This window comes from Brachycentrus maculatus, unplaced genomic scaffold (genome assembly GCF_059751285.1).
Source record: "Brachycentrus maculatus isolate JH-2025_06_01 unplaced genomic scaffold, ASM5975128v1 h1tg000349l, whole genome shotgun sequence".
Classification (NCBI taxonomy): Eukaryota; Metazoa; Arthropoda; class Insecta; order Trichoptera; family Brachycentridae; genus Brachycentrus; species Brachycentrus maculatus.
The window spans coordinates 949,674-975,851 of NW_028281098.1; the positions used below are offsets into that span (position 1 = coordinate 949,674).

General features: G+C 30.6%; 1 protein-coding gene across 4 annotated transcripts in view; it reads right to left on the bottom strand.

The window, feature by feature from the left end:
- The window catches only part of sona (sol narae metalloprotease), a 171,243-nt gene extending 146,711 nt beyond the window's left edge, over positions 1–24,532 (bottom strand). For all 4 annotated transcript variants that reach the window (XM_088269387.1, XM_088269388.1, XM_088269389.1 and 1 more), the window contains exon 1: positions 23,979–24,532. The gene's annotated coding sequence lies outside the window, so the exon portion shown is untranslated. The remainder of the gene's footprint in view (positions 1–23,978) is intronic.
- Positions 24,533–26,178: the final 1,646 nt, after the last annotated feature.

Sequence of the window (26,178 nt, forward strand, 5' to 3'; positions counted from 1 at the left end):
CTGTTAATTAGTTAAGATGATGGTATGGGCACATTAGACACAGAGAACTGATCATATTGTGAACCAGGCGATCGCCATGTATCTTCCTCGAAAGACATCTAGAGGAAGGCCAAAAAATTCATGAATACTACGGAAAGATTTGAAGACATGGCCTAGGTGACGTTGTCCATGACAGAAGGACCTACAACCCGAGGACGAGGAAAATTAACCACACCAGTCTTAAAAGACGATAAGTTGAGATGGAGCCAGGAAAAAGAGGATATACAGAAGTATATGCATTTTTTTATTAAATTTAAAAACAGTGTTTCATTTTTTTTGCAGAACGCACGTCACAGGTTCACCATCTCTGACGTAGAAGGTCGTCCACGATAGTTCATGAAAATGGTCACGAACATTAAATTGACTACCTACTTGCGATACTGCAAGGAAACTAACCACAAACCACAGAACTGTCAAGGGGATTCGAATTATACAATATCTAAAACATGTAACCAAATAGGATTTTTTTTTCAGTGAAAAAGTCAATATTGTGCAATATTATCATCTCCTAATGTACATATTTGTCGGCCTTCGTACTGTAATAGTTAGCTTGTTTGTCTAGCGTGCTGAAGGTCCCGGGTTCGATTCTCAAAAGGATCAAAATAAATATTTGTGTAATATTTATACCGGTAGCTCTTCCTACAGGTATAACCATCAGCAGGTTGGTCCTGTGTATAGGAATGGGAAACAATCTATGCCGACGCTGTCTTAGGTAACTATCGGGAACATACAGACCGATAATTTCAGGATTATCGATCATACTGCGCAACAATCGATAAAAATGCGTAATCAAATACACATTCCTCCGAACAACTCCAACAGAATTTCAAATATTTGGGAACTAATTGCTTCAATAATCTTAACTAACTAACCATCACGCCGCCTCCCCGCAGGGGTAGGCGGAGAGAATCGAACGCCTCACCACTCCACTCTGTCTTTGCAAACATTCTTCGCCTCTTCCACGTTCATGCGTCTCCTCATACAAACCCGAAGATTATTACGACTCCTGACCCGGCCGTATTTGACATACTTGATTGTGTCTAGTTTTTCTCAGTCTTCCTCTGCTTCTTTTTGCAATTACATTCGCCTCATAAATTTGTTAATAATTTATTTATCAAATATAAAAATCAACACTGATTTCTAGAGTTAATTAAATTGTATTTTATTATTAAAAACACATTAAAATAAAATTTGCAATTTACAATGTTTAGCCTTGTTATGGCATTTTCCAACTTGAAAATGCCATAACAAGGCGAAACAATTGTGACAAATTTTATTTTAACGTACTTTCAATAATAAATTAAATTGAGTTGATTCATTATTTGATTTTAATTTTTAATATATAAATTAAAATGGAGTTCTACAAATTAAACGCCAAATCTACAAGGAATGCTGAAATCTATAATTTCTCTTTGTGTTTGATATCCGCAGCGTTTTTATAAGATGTTCTTAAAAACAGAAATTACTCCTAGAAATACGAATCAATTGTTTTATACACAGTAAAGAGTTAGCGTAAATATAAATATCCATTTAAAAAAAAATCTGAGCTGAGTTTTTTTTTTTAATTTCACAGAAAACGCATACTATAGATTTGACATTTATTAAAACGTGTGTTGTATAAATGATAGCTGCCTATTTTTTAGAGAACTGTGAAACAAACAGTGTCAATATTTTGAAAGTAGAATGCGAATTCCGTTTTCAAATCACGCAAACATTGTTTTTTGTAAAAGTGCCTACTCGTGTACGCTATATGTACATTATCTATCTGCATACATGACACTTTCTATGGCAATATTAAAACACAACCACTTTTTATTTGGCACCTATATATATATATATATATATATATATATATATATATATATATATATATATATATATATATATATATATATATATATATATATATATATATATATATATATATATATATATATATATATATATATATATCCGTCCGCCTCTGTAGTGTAATGGTCAGCACGCTCGGCTACCGTTCTGGAGGTCCCGGGTTCGATTCCCAGGGGGGTCAAATAAATATAAGTGATTTTTTCACTGTAATATTTATTCAATATTACCCTGGACTGGTACCTGAAGCGGAGGGCTGATCACCTTTCCTTCGTGTGTAAACGATCAAGATAACACTGTGTTCATATGAAGCAGTGCCCTATGCACCATTGGGGTGCGGATAAGGGTATATATATATACATACCTACATCTAGTTACCTTATGTTTTTCTCATATATTTCTTTTAAATACAAAATAAATAATTTTTCACCTTTGATAGTTAAAAATTGCTGATTTTTAAATGGTTTTTAAACATGAGGTGAAATTACTTAAATAATAAAATCCTTCATGGAAAGACATATATGTAGTGTTTAGTCATATTTTCTTATTTTGTTTTTACCCAATGTTTTTTATATTTTCTCATTTGCTTATTTTAAATATGCTTCTTACCTTATGATTTTCTCGTTTGTTTCTTTTAAATATGCTTCTTTTGCCTATTTATTATACCTATTTATTGTTTTTATATTTTGCCATGTATTAGTATTAGTTTTGATTATTTAAAAAAAAATCTTTTTCGTTACTTTATTATTTGTGTTCCAGTCTTGTTACCCTTAATCCCATGTCCCAAAATGAGAAATACAAATTACTCATCGGGAATATTATATGTATGTAATAAAATACCTAGGTACCTACCTATACATTTTATTAAGTACTTAGTACCTACATAAAACAGTTCTACCACCAGATGTCGCATGCGTCGCACTGAATAAAACAAAAGACATCAGATAGAAAAAATATAATATTGTTAACTGTCAGAATCAGATAGATAGAAAATTATTGTACAGATTAATTAAGAATAAACTTTTATTGTCGTTTCTTTAATTACAAAGCAACACATTGTTTATTTTATTATTATACACCCACTTTACATATTATTTACACCCAATTTACAAAAGAAAATTATTACCACGTTATATGTATATATAAATTATGTATGCAATATGTTTTGAAATAAATAAATTAATTAATAAACATGCCCTCCGATTACGCAAACTTTTGACACCACCAGATTTTAGGTTCTGATTGATCTGATCGTGCCAAGTCTTTTTTTGATAAACGATATAAACCAATTGTATAGACACCAATCATAGTATAATAATATGTACGCACTAAGCAGGTAGGTATACAGCGATAAGTATATGTGTGTAAGTACACATACGCTACAGTACGGTAGTGTAGATACGTAGAAATGAAGTAATATAGCAATACATGTAATTGTATGTACGAGTACTAGCTGAGCGAAAGTGAATTCATGACGACTTCTACCTGCTAACACTCGCTGCCATCGACTTACGATTCTTCACTGAGAAAATTGTGTATTTGGTGTCTATACTACCCATAATATATCGCTCATTCCTTTCAACGTCATATGTCAAAAAACTTGAATTTCAGGAGATCGTTTTTAAAGTTTAAAAATATAATGAAACGTATTAAAAATAAATATCAAGCCACTTATTGAACTTTTTACTGTGCAACAGATCTTTTTAGGTAAAACCTGAATGTTTTTTCTCCAATTGAAAAATATTTATATTTTTAAAATAATTAAACAATACCTTTTCTTCAAAATGTAAATTCAACACTTTCTGCCCTGTAGCGGGTAAATATTAAGTTAAAAATATGCCGCTTTTGCTGGGATATAGTACATTTTTTGGGCATTCCAAAGTATATTTAAAAAATACGTTTTTTTCAAAAGGTGAAGTATTTCGAAACAGTATATTATTTATTAAATTATTATTAAAACGAGTGTTTTTCTTTTACAATTTCATCATGTCTTAACACAAAGTAAATGCCGAAATAATAACTAAAATAAATGGATATATATATATATATATATATATATACACACACACACACACATATACAAATAGTATTACTAAAAAAGACTTACATATTATGGAAGTAGACAATTGAAGTAACTCACCTGAAATGAAAAGAAAAAACAATGTTATTTAAAATCATTATAAAATATGATAAGTATATATGTTACAGAAATATAATAAAACAAAAACATTAATTAATTTTAATATAGCGACAGCAAAAATAATTTCAAATGACTTATACCAGTATTATTCTGGAGCAAATAAGGATAGGTAAGAATACTTCTTATGTGTCTCAACTTGTGATAAAAAATCTATTAATTTTGAAGAAGACGGAAATCTGAGCATCCCAGGGCTTACGACCTGGCATTTGATTGCCTTAAGTAATCACTTCATATACTTGAATAAATAATTGAATAAATAATAAAAATAAAATATTGGGATACGCCAAATGAAACTTAATAAATAAAATTTCTTAAACGTTTTTCGCAGATACCTTCTTTGTGGCACATTTTACAAACTTTATAAACAACTTTGTTTTAACCACTTTTTTATTATTAAAGTACACTTTAACCGACCGAGTTCGACGAGAACCTTGTCATCATCAGGGTTTATTAAATTCTAAAACATTAAAATACTCATAGTTAATTACATTCCCTTACCAAAAAACTTCCACACACTCCGTACACCATATGAAAACATGATTTAAAAAATATGATTTCAAAATATGATTTAAAAACTCCTAAATGTTATTTTTACCAGTTGGTTAAAGTGTACTAATAATAACAAAAAGTGGTTAAAACAAAGTTGTTTTATTATATAAATATCTATAAGAATAAAACATCAATATTAAAGGTGTATGCCACAAAGTATCATTTAAAAACTTTCAAGAAACATTTTTTTTGTAACTGAGAAAATAACGTAAGTAATAATAAAGTCACTAATATGTAAAACTTCATGATTTATATGTGATTATGTTATGTTTTCTAAACTAATAAAATTGATGAATGACTGAGATGTGCTTTGAAGCATAATACATTATGTAGTAGATTAGGTAAAAGATTTATCCTTACATAGAGTATTCATGCAGCAAAAATGACCTTTTTAAAGCGCTTCAAAATGTTTCGTTCACCTTGGATTTCCAACAGATGATCATGCGAACAGTGTAACATTTCGACGCAACTATTAAGAGGTGAATCGACTCTTTAAAATACATCTGAAATATTTAATTCTTTAAAAAAAATTACGATTTTTTTAAATTTTATTTTGTTTTTTTCATAGATAAATATTTATTTCATAGATACATTTACTATATTATAACGGCTCTTTAGGCATGGCCTGTGTTGAGCCGAAATACTAACATGTTAATACAATTTATTATGTTTTGAATATTGAAAGCATTTTTTATTTTATTATTTTTTTGTAGTTATTAGATTATATACATTACATACAAGAGATACAATAATAATTTGCAGTATAAAGGTCTTACAATAAAATAATTACACCTGGATTTTAATTAAATCATTTAATTAATTTAGCTTAACCTGTCCGGGAATATGACCGCACATGTCGCTCACTTCTTTCAAACAACGTCATATATCAAAAAACTTGATTTTTCAGGAGATCGATTTTATAGTTTGAAAATATAATATAATGTATTAAAAATTAATATCAAGCCACTTATTGAGCTTTTTACTATGTAACATATATTTTTACGTAAAACCTGAATTTTTTTTCTCCATTTGAAAAATATTTAATATATTTAAAAAAAATAAAATCACCAATTGTTGTCAAGTCGCAGATATATTGATCACACTAGAAGTTCCAAAAAAATAAGTAGTGTGGTTGTCAATCATGGGTAGAATTGGTTGAATGTGACACGTGTGATCACTTAACCCTACCTATGACGAGTTGTAAGCCCTCTAAATGTCCAGACTTTCATATTCTTCTTGATTTATGTTGAGATGTCAATTTTTTCCTATAAGATTAAACGCAATATTGTGTTATTTAAAAAAAAATAAAGATTTTTTTCATATAAAGTACTCGGCTGTCCAAATTTAAAACACAGTAAGGGACATTTTTTTTTGTAGTTCATTTTTTTTTGCATTTATGGATTAAGTAGACTCTACTTAGTCCAAAAATGCAAAAAAAAACGTACTAAAAAAAATGTCCCTTACTGTGTTTTAAATTTGAACAGCCGTACTGGTCTCTTAACATTTTGGTGTAATAGAAGAATCGTATTTCATAAATTATTTATTGTTTGATAAATTACATTGATTAGTGTATACACATGATATATTAATATTGCATTATTTTTTTTTATAATTTTATATTATCCATACAAAACTCAATTATGAAAGTGTGTCATGCAATTAATTTGTGAAACAGGATACGCTTCAAATAAATTGCAAGATCAGTCTTCATCGTTGCTTAAAGATTTGCTTGCATGATATGGTATCTAGTTGTTGTTTTCAATAATAAATAAAGGTTGTCAATCATGGGTAGAGTAATGTTACTTGTGATCACTTAAACCAGCCTATAACGGATCGTAAGCCGTGTAAATGTAGAATTCTATATTCTCCTTCATCTATGTTGAGATTTCAGACATGTAAAATAACTCCTAACGGGAGAAATCCAGATATGCGAACAAGTATTTGGACACGCTCAAAATGTTGTCAATGTATTTTTTTTTAATAAAGCTACATTTTTTAAAAATAATTTTATAGTGGATTATAGGTGGATGGATAGATTTTACCACAAAGTGACTGCCGAATCAATTAATGAAATTATTTTGATATCATTATATCATGTTTGTTTCATGTTATGATTGATTGTTTTCTTTAAAAAGTGTAATTAATTGAAATTGTATAGTGGTATTTGTCTGATATCTTTTAAATTCAGCTATATGGTGATAAAATATCCAAAATTCGTTAGTTAATATAATATAACGGTCATAAAAGTGCGGTTTTCTGTATAGTTTACGTAATTTATTATGTGTTAAAGGTTTTTATTAGAAATTACGCACGTCTCACACGTCCGTTACTTCTGAATATAATTTACAATAACTTTCTTTCGTACAAAATTATCATTCTTGTTCTTAGTGCAATATTAATTGTCATTTTCTCTTTCCAAATTTAACAAGACACAAGTATGTGTGGTAAGAAAAAATATACTTTCGAGTTTCAATTCAAAGAAGCAAAATTCGACTAACTTACTAATTTACCATCAGCATCAGAGAGAAAAAAGTGCCACATCACTCAACATTCATCTCTCAATAAGATTTAAATATAAAAATTAAACACTTTTTAAAGACCACGTTAGAGTTTATTAATGTTTCTTTGTTTTTTCTAAAAAACAGAGAAATATTTGTGTTTTTTTAAAAATTAATTATTGACACAAATATTTCAATTTCATACTATTTCTGTGAGCCTAAGCGGTTCATTATTTAAAAAAAGGTATCAAATTGTGGTTAAGTGGATTCGAACCGAGAAACTCTAACTTAAGAGTCCGCGACACTAACCACAGGACCAGACATCTCCGACATCAACCCAACATGTAGACACCACTACTTTCGAGAACATATGTAGTATTTCAAATTGGTCGTGTTTACATTAATAAATTCAAATGTGGTTTTATACAAGTCAAACGGTGTGATTTGCCATCAAAATATTCTTTGAAATAAACCAAATAACGTGAGGATGAGGAATACGACATTTCATATACATTTCAGCAGTTTCTAGTTTCCTACTCTAGGCAATTAGAAACTGCTGAAATGTGAATGCTTAGGTGGTCAGCTGGAGTGTTCTTTAGAGAAAAAAAAAATTGTGGAAGCCTGGGTGTAACTAATATCAATAGTAAGGTAGAGAAAAGGCAATTGAGATGGTATGGGCACATAGGACGCAAAGCACCTGAACATATTGTGAACCAGGCAATCGCCATGGATCTTCATCTAAAGACATCTAGAGGAAGAACAAAGAATTCATGGATGCTGCAGAAAGATAACATGATTCGAAGGCATGGTCTAAGTGACGTTATACATGATAGAAGGACCTACAACCTGAAAACGATAATCCCAACAGTCGATGGAGCTAGGAAGAAGATGAAAAATAATAATTATCAGCCTAACACTTGATTAATTTAATCAGATTAATTGAAATTTCAATTATTACAATAAAATAAGGGAAGGCACTGCTTTTTTGCATGTATCGAAAGCACGCCACTGCAAATTTTGTATTCTGTAACCAATTTACTAACCCGGCATATTAATCAGCGTATGTAACAGCCAAACACATCGATTAATACGATTTTGGTAGTGATCTTACGTACGTGTTTTTTTGACACCGCGGATGACCAGAACCACTTCTCTCTCGGGCCTAGAGGACCTAATAACCGACGTAACTATACACTTTGCATATATTACAAAGGTATGCAGTGAATTGAAGGCCAGCCACTTGTTGATAATCATTCGAAGTGTGCATTAATCACTAAACATTGCTTTGGACGGCGTTTTGTTGGTCGCCAATGTACCAACGTACCAATATACCAATCTGCCTTGTAGTGGGGCTACTGGATCACTCATTACGCGACCGCCACCAAGTTACCCGTGAAGATAACCTAACTCGAGCTAGCAATATTGCGATCGAGTAGTCAATTAACTTGTTTTTATATTACCACCAAATTGGATCAAATATCGATTAACCTTTCCTATACTGATCATTCAAACATTACGCGTGATCCAAAGTGGCGTATCAAAAGAGTCCAGTTCATGTTTGTATGGAAATCGTAGTACGCAGCTCGCCGCTAGCTAAATCATAGGTGCCAAGTCAATTCCAACGCGCCGTCAAGCGCCGACTAACTGCAACCAAACGATAAGCGAAAGACGGCTAATCAGATCAAACGAAAGCCGAGTATTTTAGTTGTGTCGCTCTCTCGTTATGATACTACCACATTTATTAGAGTGAAAGAAATAACATGTTGCTAGCAGACAAAAAAATATGTCAATTGATTTGACAGTCACCTTGCTGTAAAATCAATCCATTTTTAATTTTAAATTTACTTACTAAACACCACTTTTTCTTAAGATCTATTGTGACAAATGTTTCAATGTATTCCGCATCATTTTCGGTGTTCGAAAATTTGATAATGATGCGGAATGCATCGAAACACGTGTCACAATAGATTTTTTCACGTGTCGCATTTACTAAATAAAACTTAAATAAAATAAAATAGTGATGATATAGGACCACGAAGTGGCTGCCGAATCAATTAATGAAAAAAATCTTAATTGAGCGCACGTTTGTTTCGTATACTATATTTCCATAGTTTTTTTACTTACGTAAGGTAGGCACTGTTATTATGCCAATATGGAACGTACGCCACTGTATAAAGCAGGTTACTTTAATTATTAATAATAAAATATGAAGAATTAAAAATGCGTAAGTAATTATGATAATTTTAATTATATATTACAACGATAAACTTTATTGGAGTGAGTTCTGTTTCAACCTTCATAGAACAGCAATATGATAATAATTTTGGGTAATTTATATGGCGTTAATTTCTTGAAATAATACCTCAGGGGCGCTTCAATATGAACAATATATATATATATATATATATATATATATATATATATATATATATATATATATATATATATATATATATATATATATATATATATATATATATATATATATATATATATATATATATATATATATATATATATATATATATATATATATATATATATATATATATATGTATATATATATATAATCGACAAATATTGGCAAAACAATTACAAATGCTATATCGAAGGTTAACTTTCCCTTGGGTACAGTGTCAGATTGCCTGGTCAATTGTGTCGCATTTAGAAAATGTTGAGTCCGTCAGGATTTAAAAAAACACTCCTTTAAATAATTTTACAGACTCCATCTTACTATCTTTGAAAAAGAGATATTATAATTGTGTGCTTTATTTGGCAGTCAGTAGAAATTTAATCTTCGTTACAAATATAAATACTAAAATGTTCATACTTTGACATAATGTTTGAGTAAGTTAATCCCATAGTATAAGAATTAGACAGATGTTAGTCAGTAATTTATGGTTTTATTTGAAACGTGTGAAGCATTATGACACGTAAATGATATATTAATTTGAAAATATCAACGATGTTCGTTCCCGCTGTCGACTGTCATTTATTTTCTAAAGTAAGCAAAGAAATGAAGATCCTAAGATGTGAAATTATAGTGAAATAAAAAATTATATTATAGGTGTCTCAACCGAGAAAAATCATCTCATGTTTTGTTACTGTTCTCGAAACTAGTCGTGTTCAGATTAATAATCTGTAAAATAATCATAATTAAAAAAAAAAAATAATACATAAAATTACTTTCTACATCAGTTTCTTTAAGTGGAATTATATATTTTAGGTGTCTCGGTTTGAGATGAATAATCAACTGGTTTTTCATACAAAAGAAGACGAAAGTCTAAGTGTTCCAGGGCTTACGACCTGGCATTTTGCTGGCTCAAGAGATTACTTTATACACTTGTGTTAAATTTATATGTATATATATATATATATATATATATATATATATATATATATATATATATATATATATATATATATATATATATATATATATATATATATATATATATATAAATTGAATTCGTGAGATAAGATTAGAATAGAATAGGTGAGATCCATTTCGAATTAGTTCATATATATTTTATAGGAGAATATCATTTCAATTTGAAAATCATCTTCAAATTTAGCAAGTTGAATAGGCAGAACCGTGAACGTCACACAAGTGTATAGAGTGATTACTTAGGTCAGCAAAGTACAGGTCGTAAGCACTGGAATGCTCAGATGTCCATCTTGTTTCGAATATAAAAATAATAGATCCTTCATCTTGGTTTAAACATTTAAAATATATATTATTTCGAGAAATAAAAATACTTTGTGTTCTGATCCACTCACATTTTTATTAACCAACTAGTTTCGGCAACAACCTGTTGCCCTCTTCAGGGTTTCGTTTATTACTATTATTAATAATAGTAATAAATGAAACCAATCAAAATCAGAACACAAAGTATTTTTATTTCTCGAAATAATATATCAATATGATCCACAAAGTTAATGCTTTCATTATTCAAAGCATTTAAAATATAATTGATATATCAACCGTAGGATGAATAATCCAGTGTCTAAATTAAAAATAATGTTAATATATTTTTTACGTACTTATCTTTTCCAATGTTTAGTAAATGGATATAGATACTTAATAAAATCATCACTTAAAATATTCTAAACGATGTTACTATGTTTAACCATTCAAACACACTCGGCCATCGAAATTTCTCTGCATTTTTGTTTCGAGCTACCAGGAGCCCATAGTAATGAGTAGACTAGTAAATTGTAAGAGCAGTTAAAATAAATTACCATACATATTTTCAATACTTAAGGCTCTCTCCGCCCAAACGACAAAAGTAACTCATGACAATAATAGGACAGATTGAATGCGCGCATTGAAATTCAAGGCGTAGAGTTTTGTATCCGGAGAACATGAACGCGCGGTAAAGAACAAAACCCATGATGATTCGAGCGTTTATTTTGTATAAATGTATATTAAAATAAATATTTTATATATTCTATTTAAAAAAATATTATAACACCATTCTCCTTTGGATTATTTAGATTGATGCTGTTTTATCTTAATTTTAAATAACATAAAGGTAAGGTTTTTAAATGTACGCTAAATATGTTATCTTTTTTTTTACCATCACTAACTAACTAATTTAAATCTTTAAGTTCTTTCATGCAATTATCCATGTATAGGTTAAACAGCCACGGTGATATTACACATCCCTGTTTAACACCTTAAGAGATGCCAAGCCAGGATGAAAATGAACCACTTACCCTTTTGCATGCAGTGCTATCCTCGTACAAGGATGCTATGCCTTGAATAAGTTTACTGCTTACTCCATACTCAGAAAACACCTTCCATAGTTTCGCTCTATCAACTCGGTCATACGCTTTGTTATCGATAATCATTTTTTTTTATTGGTTCGGCAGTCACTTTGTGGTAATATCCATACATTTTTATTACAAATTTTACTTGGTAATTACCAATATGTCATAAAATATATTTTTACACGTATTTTGATACATTCAGCATCATTATCAACATCAATATATGTATATCATTATTTTTAAAAAAACATTGAATTATATCTGGGTAGGGTTTTTCTTATTTCACAACGTATTTTGTGTTTCCCTATCCTTGTTCACAAATCTGGATTTGTCTCTTTATACATAAGTTATGTTCATTTTTTTATTATTTTTCATTCATAGTCTTATGTAGAAGAAGAAGATTTTGGATCTTTTGTTTTTATCATAAACACGTGATTATATGATATGCATTTAAAAGTCTATAGGAAATATTTTTCAAAAACATTTTAAAAAGGCATCTGACAGTTACTATTCAAAACATATTAATCGATGGTTTTAGTGCCATCAATTAATATGTTTCTTATATTTAAAGTATGTTTTGTTTTTTCGTATGTGTAATAAATACATGTCTTAAAGGTCATAATTGCATGGCCTCTGTAAGACATGTTTTTAGACAATAAAACACATATTTTTTCATCTGATTATCTTAATTTCATTATTGGTATTTTTCGTTGAAACAATTGATACGAAAAACAATATAATCTCTAGACTCAACCGATTTCAACTCATATTATTTCGATGCATTTAGATATTTTCAATGATATACATATATGAAGTAAATAAATATCTTAAAGGTCATAATTGCATAGCCTCTATGAGACACATTTTAAGACAGTAAAATACATATTTTTACATCTGATTGTCTTCATTTCTTTGTCTTTTATTGGCATATTTCATTGAAACAATTGATACGAAAATCATTTTTTTCTGGACTCAACCGATTTTAATTAATATAAACTCCTTACAATGATTAAAGAAAACACTTGTTTTTTACCACTTGAGTTTTATTAAAGACAACATGTTTCAGAAGTTAAACTTCCATCATTCAGGTCTGTATAATAACAAAAAACACTAATAAACAAAATAACACTTGTTTTTGGTAAAAAACAAGTGTTTTCTTTAATCATTGTAACATTTCTTACCACAAAGTTAATGCCGAAACAATAAATAAAATAAATTCCTTGCATTTAGATATTTGCATGGATATGTATGTAATAAATAAACGTTTTAAGGTTATAATTGCATGGTCTCTGAGACATATTTTAAAACAGTAAAATATGTATTTTTCAGTATTAATAATCTTTGCCTATCATTGGCATTTTTTGTGAAAATAATCAGTACGAAAATCAATATATTTTTTGAACTCACAACCAATTTCAAATCATATGAATTTGTTGCTTTTAGATCTTTAAATGTAGACAGGTCATGTAGCACGTATATCTAAGATGTGATGGACGATATAGGTGCTCGACTGGAGGCCTAGAACAGGATAAGGAGCGTGGGAAGGCTCCAGATAATATGGTCCAATGACATTAGGAAAGTGGCGGGCCTGCACTGGAAGAGAGTCGCGTCCAACAGACAACTGTGGAAGTCCAAGAGTGAGGCCTTTACTCAATACTGGACACATGAAGAAGGCTGAAGTAAGTAATTATTTTTGACATCTAAACAAAGATGAGAAGAATATGGAATTCTGGGCATTTACGGGGCTTGCAACCGACATAAGCTGGACCGACACACGTGTAACATTCACCAATTCTACCCACGATGACAACCACACTACTCAATTTCATAGAACTTCAATATATGTATATTTTTTTCAAAATCGAAACAAAATTCTTGAATTGACTAGAATTTCACTAGAGACAGACATCTCTGGTGAGATGAAAGAATCTCTTTTTTGTGCACACTCAAATTTTGTGAAGTATTTAAGTAATTTGTTTTCACAGACACCATGACTCTTGATAAAATCAATCGAAAGGAGTAAGTCGTTCACATTTATTAAACAATAATGATTACCAAATATTTTCTCATCGCAATAGAGAACAAGAGTGAATGAGGTAAATTTGCCAGTTACGGGCGTGAGAACGGTTTTGTAATTCCGTCATAAAGCCTTCCATTGCAGAAGTGAGTACAACAGTGTCTAAGGTCAGACGAGAGAAGGCATACCCACTTTAGGTTTCACATACAAAAACCTCTATTCTCTAACTCTTCGCGCGATGGGCGGAAGGGGACCGAGTGTGCAATTTTGGGACATATTATTTAAATATTATATCGAAGAGAGAAAAATAACTTATGACATGTTACCTCAAATATCCTACACAGTATTATATGGTAAGTGTGTCCAAATTCTTGTTCTCAAATCGGGATTTCTACACTTATACTATTACTAAAATTTAAACCGTATAAACCGACATCATCAGACTGGTCAGAGACATCAGTCTGATGATGTCGGTAATGACGAAATCCGGTCGCTGGTCAAATAAAAATAAAGTGGAAAAGCTAAAAATATAGGTTTTAATCTAATAATATATTAATATGTCCGCCTCTGTAGTGTAATGGTCAGCACGCTCGGCTACCGTTCTGGAGGTCCCGGGTTCGATTCCCAGGGGGGTCAAATAAATACAAGTGATTTTTTCACTGTAATATTTATTCAATATTACCCTGGACTGGTACCTGAAGCGGAGGGCTGATCACCTTTCCTTCGTGTGTAAACGATCAAGATAACACTGTGTTCATATGAAGCAGTGCCCTATGCACCATTGGGGTGCGGATAAGGGTTTTATTATTTTATTAATATATTAAAAATGCAATTCCATCACAAAATGTCAGTGGATAATATAATTCTATTAAACCGTATACTTTAAAACACAAATTTAAAAGTAAAAAAGAACTTTAACTAGCCTAAGACGGGTCGTAAACCCTGTAAATACCCAGACTTCCATATTCTTCTTCATGTATGTTGGATGTTAAATACCCTAGGTATTTGTTGCTTCATACTCTTACCCTCTTTCAAGTCAAATAAGTTTTTTGATACCTCAACATGTATGAAGAAGAATATGGTCTGAATATTTACAAGAATTATGACATATTATCGACTAAGGTTTGTCACCACATCAACGATCACCTTAAATACGTATCAATTCGCCATTCTACAGGTGATTGACAACCGCAATACTCAAATTTTATGAACTCCTAGAAACATGATTAATCTTATGACACAGTACATATCGCTCACTCCTTTCAAGAACGTCATAAATCAAAAAATTTGATTTTTCAGGAGAACGTTTTTAAAGTTTAAAAATATAATACAATGTGTTAAAAATAAATAACAAGCCACTTATTGAACTTTTTACTGTGCAACAGACCTATTTAGGTTAAACCTGAAGGTTTTTTCTCCATTTGAAAAATGTTTTGTATATTTAAAAAAAATATTTAGTAATACATTTTCTTCAAAATGCAAAAACAACACTGTTTTTGCATTTTGAAGAAAATCTGCCCTGTAGCAGGTAAATATTAAGTTTAAAATATGCCTATTTTGGTGGGATATAGTACGTTTTCTGGGCATTCCGAAAACATGCACAACTGAAAATTGACGATTTTTGATTTATGATGTTCTTGAAAGGAGTGAGCGATATGAGTTCGCATCAGACATCAATTCTAGATTTAGAAAGCTTTAATTTTGCTTGAGTCATGAAATACATAAAAATAAATACTTTTCCAGGGTACTTTTCATTTTTCACACTTATAATAAAAATACAAAATCTTATCTTCAAAATGATAAAAATAGCGATATAATATAAATTGGTGGAGTTTATGCGACATCTGACGAACGATTCGAGAATAGTCCCCCGGGTCTAGTTTCAGAACTGGTGGTACATTTAACAATATTGGATTTGAAAGTGTGACAGTGAAGGTTGCGCATGCGCTCGCCGCTCTACGAAACCGAACTCAAATGCTCCTCAAACAAACTTTGACAATTTGTTACAATCGCAATTGAAGCGTAAACTTGTATCAAATTGACAGTAATTAATTACTGTCGTTTTAAACGCAGAGATGACAATAGATTCGACGGATATTTTCTCGAATAATTCGCTACATTATTTATCGTTTTCTTACATAAACTTTTGGTATAACATGATGATTTAAATATTAAAAATAGTTGTATTTGCGAAGTATTTTTTTTATTTTTATTAGATAAATATTACGACGAAGTGATTGCTAAATAAAGTAATGAAAAAAGGCTCTTATATAATACCACTTTTTTAAAATAATTAATGTGAATACGACTAGTTCCTAGAACTTTTGTCTTTGACACTAGTTGTGTTTACATTAATAAACGCAAAAGTTGTATGCAAGTGTTAATTTTGCTAATGAATAATTGGATGGCGAATCACATCGAATGAATGATAAAAAGTGTTATTGATTTATTAACTAACTTTCCATTATTATATAAACCATTAATTTAGGTAAAATAAACGATCGGTGAATAATCTTTTGTTTTCCGCCGTAGTTAACTGATTAAGACGTTTAGCTACTAAATTAAGACCACGAAATCAATTATTAGAAGTTATAATGAAATATTTTTAATTTCATTGATTGATTCGGCAGTCACTTTGTGGTAAAATGTATCCATTTTTAATTAATTTTTTACTTCGTAAATGCCCCTATTTTACCCTAAAGTATTAATGTATATTCTAAAACCCTATATTGGTCATCAAAATATCTTATATAACCCTATACTGTTTACCAAAATATCTTCTGAAACCTATAGTGTTACCAAAATATATTTTTAATCCCTATGGTGTTCACCAAAGTACGGTTTATTCTTAAACCCTATAGTGTTCACCAAAATATCTACTGAAAACCTATAATGTTCACCAAATTATCTTCTGAAACCCTATAGTGTCCACCAAATTATCTTCTGAAACCCTATAGTGTCCACCAAATTATCTTCTGAAACCCTATAGTGTTCACCAAAACATATTCTCAAACCGTATAACAGTCACCAAAATATCTTCTGAAATCTTATACTGTTCACCAAAATGTCTTTTGATTCCCTATAGTGCTACTAAAATACCTATTAAAACACTACAGTGTTTATCAAAATATCTTCTGAAATCTTATACTGTTCACCAAAATGTCTTTTGATTCCCTATAGTGCTACTAAAATGCCTATTGAAACACTACAGTGTTCATCAAAATATCTTCTGAAATCTTATACTGTTCACCAAAATGTCTTTTGATTCCCTATAGTGCTACTAAAATGCCTATTGAAACACTACAGTGTTCATCAAAATATCTTCTGAAATCTTATACTGTTCACCAAAATGTCTTTTGATTCCCTATAGTGCTACTAAAATGCTATTGAAACACTACAGTGTTCATCAAAATATCTTCTGAAATCTTATACTGTTCACCAAAATGTCTTTTGATTCCCTATAGTGCTACTAAAATGCCTATTGAAACACTACAGTGTTCATCAAAATATCTTCTGAAATCTTATACTGTTCACCAAAATGTCTTTTGATTCCCTATAGTGCTACTAAAATGCCTATTGAAACACTAGTGTTCATCAAAATATCTTCTGAAACCTTTTAGTGTTCGCCAAAATTGTTCACCGAAACACATCTTTAAACCCAAATGTTCACCAAAATATCTTTTGAAACCCTAAAGTGTTCACTATAATATGTACTTAAACTTTATAATTTTCATTTAAACATATACTGTAACCCTAGAGTGTACGCCAAAATATGGTTTATTCTCAAACCCTATCGCGTTCACCAAAACATCTTCCGAATAGTTTATGCATTCCCTATTGTTTATTCCGTTAATGAAAGAAATATGTTTTGTCTTTTTAATTGTTTATTTTTTTATATACAATTTTTCAATTTATTACCATTCAAAATGCATACAAAGTGAATAATTTCTTGGTCACATATATTTATCCATTTGTCAATGCACTTCTTCCGGTCTTAGCAGAGAAACAGTAGGTACTCTGCACGAAACGCAGCTGTTCTTATTATGAAGCGGTGTTTGTTGAATTTCCATTTTGTTTGAGGTCAAAATGTGCCGCCTCAAGTAGACTTTCAATGCAGACCAAAGCGATACAAGGCCACCTTAATCGAAAATAAAAACTGCTCCGCTTAGTAATGTAACTGTATCAAATTTAATCAATTTTATATTACATATCTTACAATATATTCTAGACAAATTTTAAAATAATTTTTTTAAATCCAAAACTTTTGTAAGATGTAATGCGAGTAGAAAAGGATTGAATTTTTCTAAATATTTTTATTAATTTATCAATTTTATGAAAATACATGTACATACAACATTTTGAGTGTGTCCAAATACTTGATCGAAAATTCTAGATTATCTCTTATTATAGGAATTTTTATCATATTATTTTTTGACATTTCAACAAAGACGAAGAAAAACATGGAAATTTGGGTATTTACGGGGCTTACGACCGCCATAGACAGGTTTAAGTGATCACTTTACACAAGAGTATTGCTATTTTCATTTGTATGTGAGGTCCAAATCCTTCATTATAATCACATTATTAGAGATCACCTAAACCAGCCTATGACGGTCATAAACCTCGTAAATGCCCATACTTCCATGTTTTTTTCTACATCTATGTTAAAATGTCAAAAAATAATATGAAAATTCATATACGTGCCACATCGCCGCGAATTTTATACAACACTTATTTTGGAATATTTTCATTAAATTAACATTACATAATAAATATTCTAGTCAATCTTCCGTTGGGGTACACAGAGCGAATAGAACGCCACATTTATTTTTCTTAGCCAATAATTTTAGTCTCTTCTATTTACCAAGTAAAACTTCATTCAAAATAAATAAATATTGCTCTGAGGAAAAATACCAGCCGATGTATACACCCTTTGAAAAATTTATAAACATATCGCTCAATCCTTTCAAGAACGTCATAAATCAAAAATCGTTAATTTTCAGTTGTGCATGTTTTCGGAATGCCCAAAAAATGTACTTTATCCCAGCAAAAGAGGCATATTTTTAACTTAACATTTTCCCACTACAGGGCAGAAAGTGTTGTTATTTCAGAAAGGTAATGTTTAATTATTTTTTTAAATATACTTAATATTTTTCAAATGGAGAAAAAACCTTCAGGTTTTACCTAAAAAGATCTGTTGCACAGTAAATAGTTCAGTAAGTGGCTTGATATTTATTTTTAATACATTGTATTATATTTGTCCGCCTCCGTAGTGTAATGGTCAGCACGCTCGGCTACCATTCTGGAGGTTCCGGGTTCGATTCCCAAGGGGGGTAAAATAAATGTAAGTGATTTTTTCACTGTAATATTTATTCAATATTACCATGGACTGGTACCTGAAGCGGAGGGCTGATCACCTTTCCTTCATGTGTAAACGATCAAGATAACACTGCGTCATATAAATGACACAGTGCCCTATGCACCATAGGGGTGCGGATAAGGGTTTTATTATTATTATTACTATATTTAAACTTTAAAAACGTTCTCCTGAAAAATAAAGTTTTTTGATTAATGACGTTCTTGAAAGAAGTGAGCGATATATACATCCAACGTTTTGAATGTGTAGTGAAAAATTGAGCAGGTTTTTTTATCTCTCACCAATAGATGTCTGTAGTAAAAATTCTCGTGATTCATGTACAATATGGATCATATGTATAGAACTTCCAAGAAATTGAGTAGTATGGTTGTCAATAATGGGTAGAATTGGTGAATGTTGTGTGTAAAGTGATCACTTGACCAGCCTATGACAGACTTAAACTCCCTAAATGCCCAGATTTCAATATTCTTCTTCATCTTTGTTGAGATGTCAAAAATATTAAACAATTGGATTTACACGATAACGTCAGTTCATCCAAGGTGACTTGTGCATTGTGAAACTCAAATCAGAAATTATTTTTCATTATCAATTAAAATATGATTAAACGAAAATATGGTCTTGAATATAAATTATAATATGAATACTAACGATAAATTAAATACATTTTCTTCCAGTAGCACGCTACAATGCGATTACTACAAAGAAAATTGATATCCAAAATTTATTACTCCAACACAAATACATAATTATATGTGTAGCCTTCAAGAATTCATCGAGTGCGCGTACAATTAGGTTATATCAATTCAATGTTTCATACTAAGGAGGAAATTAACGCTAATTGCAATTCGTGAATGAACCACGCGAGCATATGATAAAATGCAGTTCTTCAAATTTTGAATGCATTTTGAGATTTGAGGGGTGTGTATTATGATTAAGTATTATGATTATGATTAAAATCTTATTTTATTTCATAAAACAAAAAACACTCATAAAAATAATAATATACAAAGCTGAGACAAGCATTATCGATAAAATTAAGAAAGGTGTGTTGAGATGGTTTGGACATGTAGAACGAATGAGTGAGGAAAGAACGGTAAAGCAAAATTTATGAGGCTTTTAAAGAAGCTTTTTCCTAAGCAGAAACTCTTATATTACATACTTCTTATAAACTCTTATATTATATTATATATTCTTTACGTCTCACCAATAGATGTCTCTAGTGAAGTTCTAGCGATTCAAGAACAATGTTTCAAAATTGGTTCATATATTATATAGAACTTCCAAGAATTTGAGTAGTGTGGTTGTCAATAATGGACAGAATTGGTGAATGTTACACGTGTGTAAAGTGATCACTTAAACCAGCCTATGACGGTCGTCAGCCCCGTAAATGCCCAGACTTCCATATTCTTCTTCATCTTTGATGAGATGTCAAAAATAATATGAAAATAACTCCTGTAATTGGAGATAATCCAGATTTTGTGAACAAGTATTTGGACACACGCAAAATGTTGTAAATAACTTGAAGGGTTATGTAACAGATCGGGCGCCCGAGTAACGAATTTCGATGTAAGAAACAGGTTTTTGACACTTGTCTTCTTGTGTCAATTCCTATTGACATTTGACGATACGAGTGTGGAGTGGACATGACGTCATCTTTGCGTAAACCTTAGAGGCCGTACACCAACGATCTTAATGGTTTCAAAATTATTACAATATATGTAATATTTGTGCCGAGTTGTGTAAAGTTGAATGCCAATAAATGCAATATCACATGTTATTTAATATTTTTTATCAATTTCAAACAAACAATTTAAAGGGATATTCGCAAGCACCGAATACATTCCACCGGAGACCACAGGAGAGGTCACAAGCCTATTTCCTCCCGATTTTTTAATGAATGTTTTAAAGATAAATTTGTTGTTTTTAGGAATATAAATATGAATATTAAACCCTTATCCGCACCCTATGGTGCATAGGGCACTGCATCAGATAAACGCAGAATTATCTTGATCGTTAACACACGAAGGAAAGGTGATTAGCCCTCTCCTTCGGGTACAAGTCCAAAGTAATATTGAATAAATATTATGATAGAGTGATAAAATCACTTATATGTATTTGACCCCCCCTGGATATCGAACCCGGGACCTCCAGTACGGTAGCCCAGCGTGCTGACCAATATAAATATATATATATATATATATATATATATATATATATATATATATATATATATATATATATATATATATATATATATATATATATATATATATATATATATATATACATATAAATATATATATATATATATATATATATATATATATATATATATATATATATATATATAATATATATATATATATATATATATATATATATATATATATATATATATATATAATATATATATATATATATATATATATATATATATATATATTTATATATATATATATATATATATATATATATATATATATATATATATATATATATATATATATATTTATATGTATATATATATATATATATATATATATATATATATATATATATATATATATATATATATATATATATATATATATATATATATATATATATATATATATATATATATAAATTACACTTTTTAATAGATTTATATTATCCACTGACACTTCGTGATGGAATTGCATTATTTTTATTTGGCCAGCGATCGGGTTTCGTCGTAAACGACCAGTCTGATGATGTCGGTAACGACGAAACCCGGTCGCTGGTCAAATAAAAATAAAGTGGAAAAGCTAAAAATAATGGTTTTAATCTAATACCTTTAGAAAAAATAATTTTAAAATTAATCTTTTCACAGTTACTCTTTTCTTTTCAATTATAATTATTTAAACGAAAAACTTATTTCTTCAGTGCATTAACGGTGTTTCAAGTAGAAAAAAACAATTACGTAAAATGTTACCCAGATTTAGAGATAGTTAAGTTGCGACTTAAAGAATACTAGGCCTTATTAGTTTCAAAAATATTACACTATAATCTTTGTGCCGAGTTATGTAAAGTTGATTAGTATTAAATGTAAAATCACATACGATATTCAATCGTTCATTCAATAATTGAATCAATTTAAGGTCATTGCAATATACTGCATATACACAAATCAACCGGCTGCTTGACGTGTATAAAATAGAACCCAGTCAGGGGTCCAAAAGGAATGAACTGAAAAAAAACTTCATGGAAAGATGTCTTTAGTCATTAGTTATATTTTCTCATTTGTTTCTTTTTTTAGAAACATTTTGTTATTACATTTTTTTTAATTACCACTTTTTACCACTTTTGAGTTTATTAATGTAAACACGACTTATTAAAAATTATTAAAACCCTTATCCGCACCCCAATGGTGCATAGGGCGCTGTGTCTTATAAACGCATGATCGTTTTACACATGAAGGAAAGGTGATCAGCCCTCCGCTTCAGGTACCAGTCCATGGTAATGTTGAATAAATATTACAGTGAAAAAATTACTTATATTTATTTTACCCCCCTTGGGAATCGAACCCGGGACCTCCAGAACGGTAGCCGAGCGTGCTGACCATTACACTACGGAGGCGGACAGAAACACGACTAGTTTTGAGAATATCTATAGTTCTCAAAACTAGTTTTGTTTACGTGAATAAACCGAAAAGTGTTCGTATACAATTGTTTAATATTTTCTTAGAAAATGTTTACCAAATTCAATTATATTATTCAATTAATGTTTACATGTTTCTGCCTTGACAGAATAGAAAATTATGTCTTGGATATTGAATTTTTTTAAAACACACAAAATATAAACACTAATCAAATATATTTTGCGTATTTAAAGCATTGTTAACTTTGTGGTGTGGTATATTTTTAGTCTTCATTTGACTTGATGATGGAATGATTATTACGAAACCGGTAGTCACAGAGTAGTGTTTTTTAAAGTGGTATTACACAAAGTGAACGATGAATGATAAAGAGAGTGTTATTAAAGAAATACAACTAAAAAATAAATGAAATGCGTTTTTTTTAAGGAAATAATTATGATTTTTTATTGTATATATATATATATATATATATATATATATATATATATATATATATATATATATATATATATATATATATATATATACGTACATATATAATGTACGTGAATTCTGAACAAAATATCTCTGATATTGTATGTTACGTATATATTAGACACTGTCGTGGATTATGTTTTTATTTTACAAAGTGTTGAATTAATTTTTCAATTGAACAATGAATAAAAATAATAATTTACATTGACGTACGATACAAGAATACCTATAGACTTATGATTCCGTACATTTTTTCTATTCAAACAAACGCTGATTCTATCTCGGTAGCAACCAGAGATACAATATCGTATTAACATACATAATTTATCGTTCATTTAAATGTAGAAATACGATACGAATCCAAAGTGCCAAAATTAACGTAATTTATTTAAATGCTGACGTTAAAAAACGTAATGGTTTGACTATTCGACAGGTTGAAATTCGGGTATTGGGAGTGGAGATAACCGAGCGTCGAGCGTCGAGCGTCGGTGGATGCTGAACAAACGGACTGAGTCAATGAAATCGCTGTAGGTTTTACACACTTGACAAGTCATGTATGAAAACCCGTTTGGTTCTTTGGGACTTACCGCTTGCCGATGACCCTTGATCTCGCAAACCTCTTCGGATCCAAAAGCACTTCGAAAAATGTTCCACAGGCCCGAAAAACGCTGGTTTTTGTCACAATTTTAAGGCGATTTGGACACGAGAAACTGCATCTCAAAAGGTCGGGTGGTTTTGCAATCGGATATATTTAAATGTTATTCATTCTTCACTGGTCTTGACTCCCGCCATGGTATGAACTTTCCAATGAGCGCTGCCCGAGGAGGGGCACTGATAGCGAGACGCCGCTGTAATCCTCTCCAGAGAAATGAAAGTAAAGACCGAAAGCCTTCGGATACTGTAACGCGACTTGCGCAATAGGCCCCGTAACTTCGGTAATTTTCACTCGAATCGAACAATTTCACGCTACCAACGACGAGAGTACAGCGGAGACACTAATCCAAAATCTCGCGCGGGGAGGTGATTTCCGAGCACCGGAAAAGCTGGCCGCGATTTCCGTACGGAGGGGATGTTCGCGGCTCGTGTCGGGTCGGAGCAGCGGCGCGGTGGAACCTTCACGCTCGCTATCCGGCGACAGACTGGCTCTGCGGCGGCTGGCTGCGCTTATTTAACACCTCGGCGGCGCACACACCGCCCGAACAAATGACGAGAGAAAAACGGCCACCGCGTAAAAAAAAACGCCGAAAAAGTCGCAATGATCGCGTAAAAAAAGTACAATTCTACACACTCAGTCACTAGGAAACAATCAACGTCAAAAATTCCGATTTGACAGTTTGGAATATAAGAAAACAAGAATGTTTTTCAAAAATATAAAAAACCGCGCTTCCCCTCTTTTGCTCACCGACTTATAAATCAGTACTTGACTATTCAAAATTTAAATAACCAATAACGCATTTCATATCTTACATCGACATTTATACACCATATCTTCATTACACATCAATTTTCACAACATTTTGAATGTTATTAAAACGCGCAAATATCTGTTGAATCATCGTTTGATAATACGAAACGTGCTTCTCCCATCTTGCGTATGTTCTGCTGGCCACGATCGCTCGGGCGCTCTGTCAAATTTGTGAAAAACAAAATAACGTGACATTTCGATCTCTTTTGTCACCCGTGTCAAACTCCCCGCAGACTACCGGTTTTTCTGCTAAATTTAGAGATAAACTGGCATAGTTCAACGCGAAAATTACGAGATACGTGGTATTTTGAACAAAAAGTACCCAACTATAAACACAATACATGTTTATACTCCTAAAACAAGAAATCAAAAGTGCCGAATTGGCATATTGCACTATTGACATCCAAAACTGCGACGTTAATCTTCTTCTAATTTATATTTAATTATTTATTTATTTAAACATATTACATACCTAAGTCACATATCACTCATTCCTTTCAACAACGTCATATATCAAAAAACATGATTTTTCAAAGTAAAAGAATATAATAAAATGTATTGAAAATAAATACCAAGCCACTTATTATTTTTTTACTGTGCAACAGATCTTTTTAGGTAAAACATGAATGTTTTTTCTCTATTTGAAAAATATTTAGTAAATTTAAAAAAAAAGAATTAACCTATACCTTTTCTTCAAAATGTAATAACAACACTTTCTGCCCTGTAGTGGGTAAATATTAAGTTAAAAATATGCCGCTTTTGCTGGGATATAGGACATTTTCTGGGCATTTCGAAAACAAGCACAACTGAAAATTGACGATTTTTGATAAATGACGTTGTTGAAAGGAGTGAGCGATATATAATATTCCCGATTAATGATTTTCACTACTCATTTTGGGACGTGAGATCCAGATTAACAAGACTGAAAAACAGATAATAATTTGACTAATAAGAAAACTCAGGGGAAAATGTAAAATATAAAGCAAAAAATGGTACGGTAAATACGCGTATAGAAAAAAACATCAGGTAAGAAGCATGTTTAAAGGGGAGAAAATTGAAAATATAACAAAACGATTAACATTAAGTATTTTTTTAAGTTCATTCATTTTTGGACCCCCGAATGGGTTCTATTTTATATATGTCAAGCGGCTGGTTACTTTGGGTACAGGGAATATATTGCGAGGGCCTTACTCTAAAGCCAATTGTGTTCATTTATTTATTTTTCAAAACATATTACATACATAAGTCATATATATAATATTCCCGATGAGTAAATTCTATTTCTCATTTTGGGACATGGGATTAAGGTTAACAAGACTGGA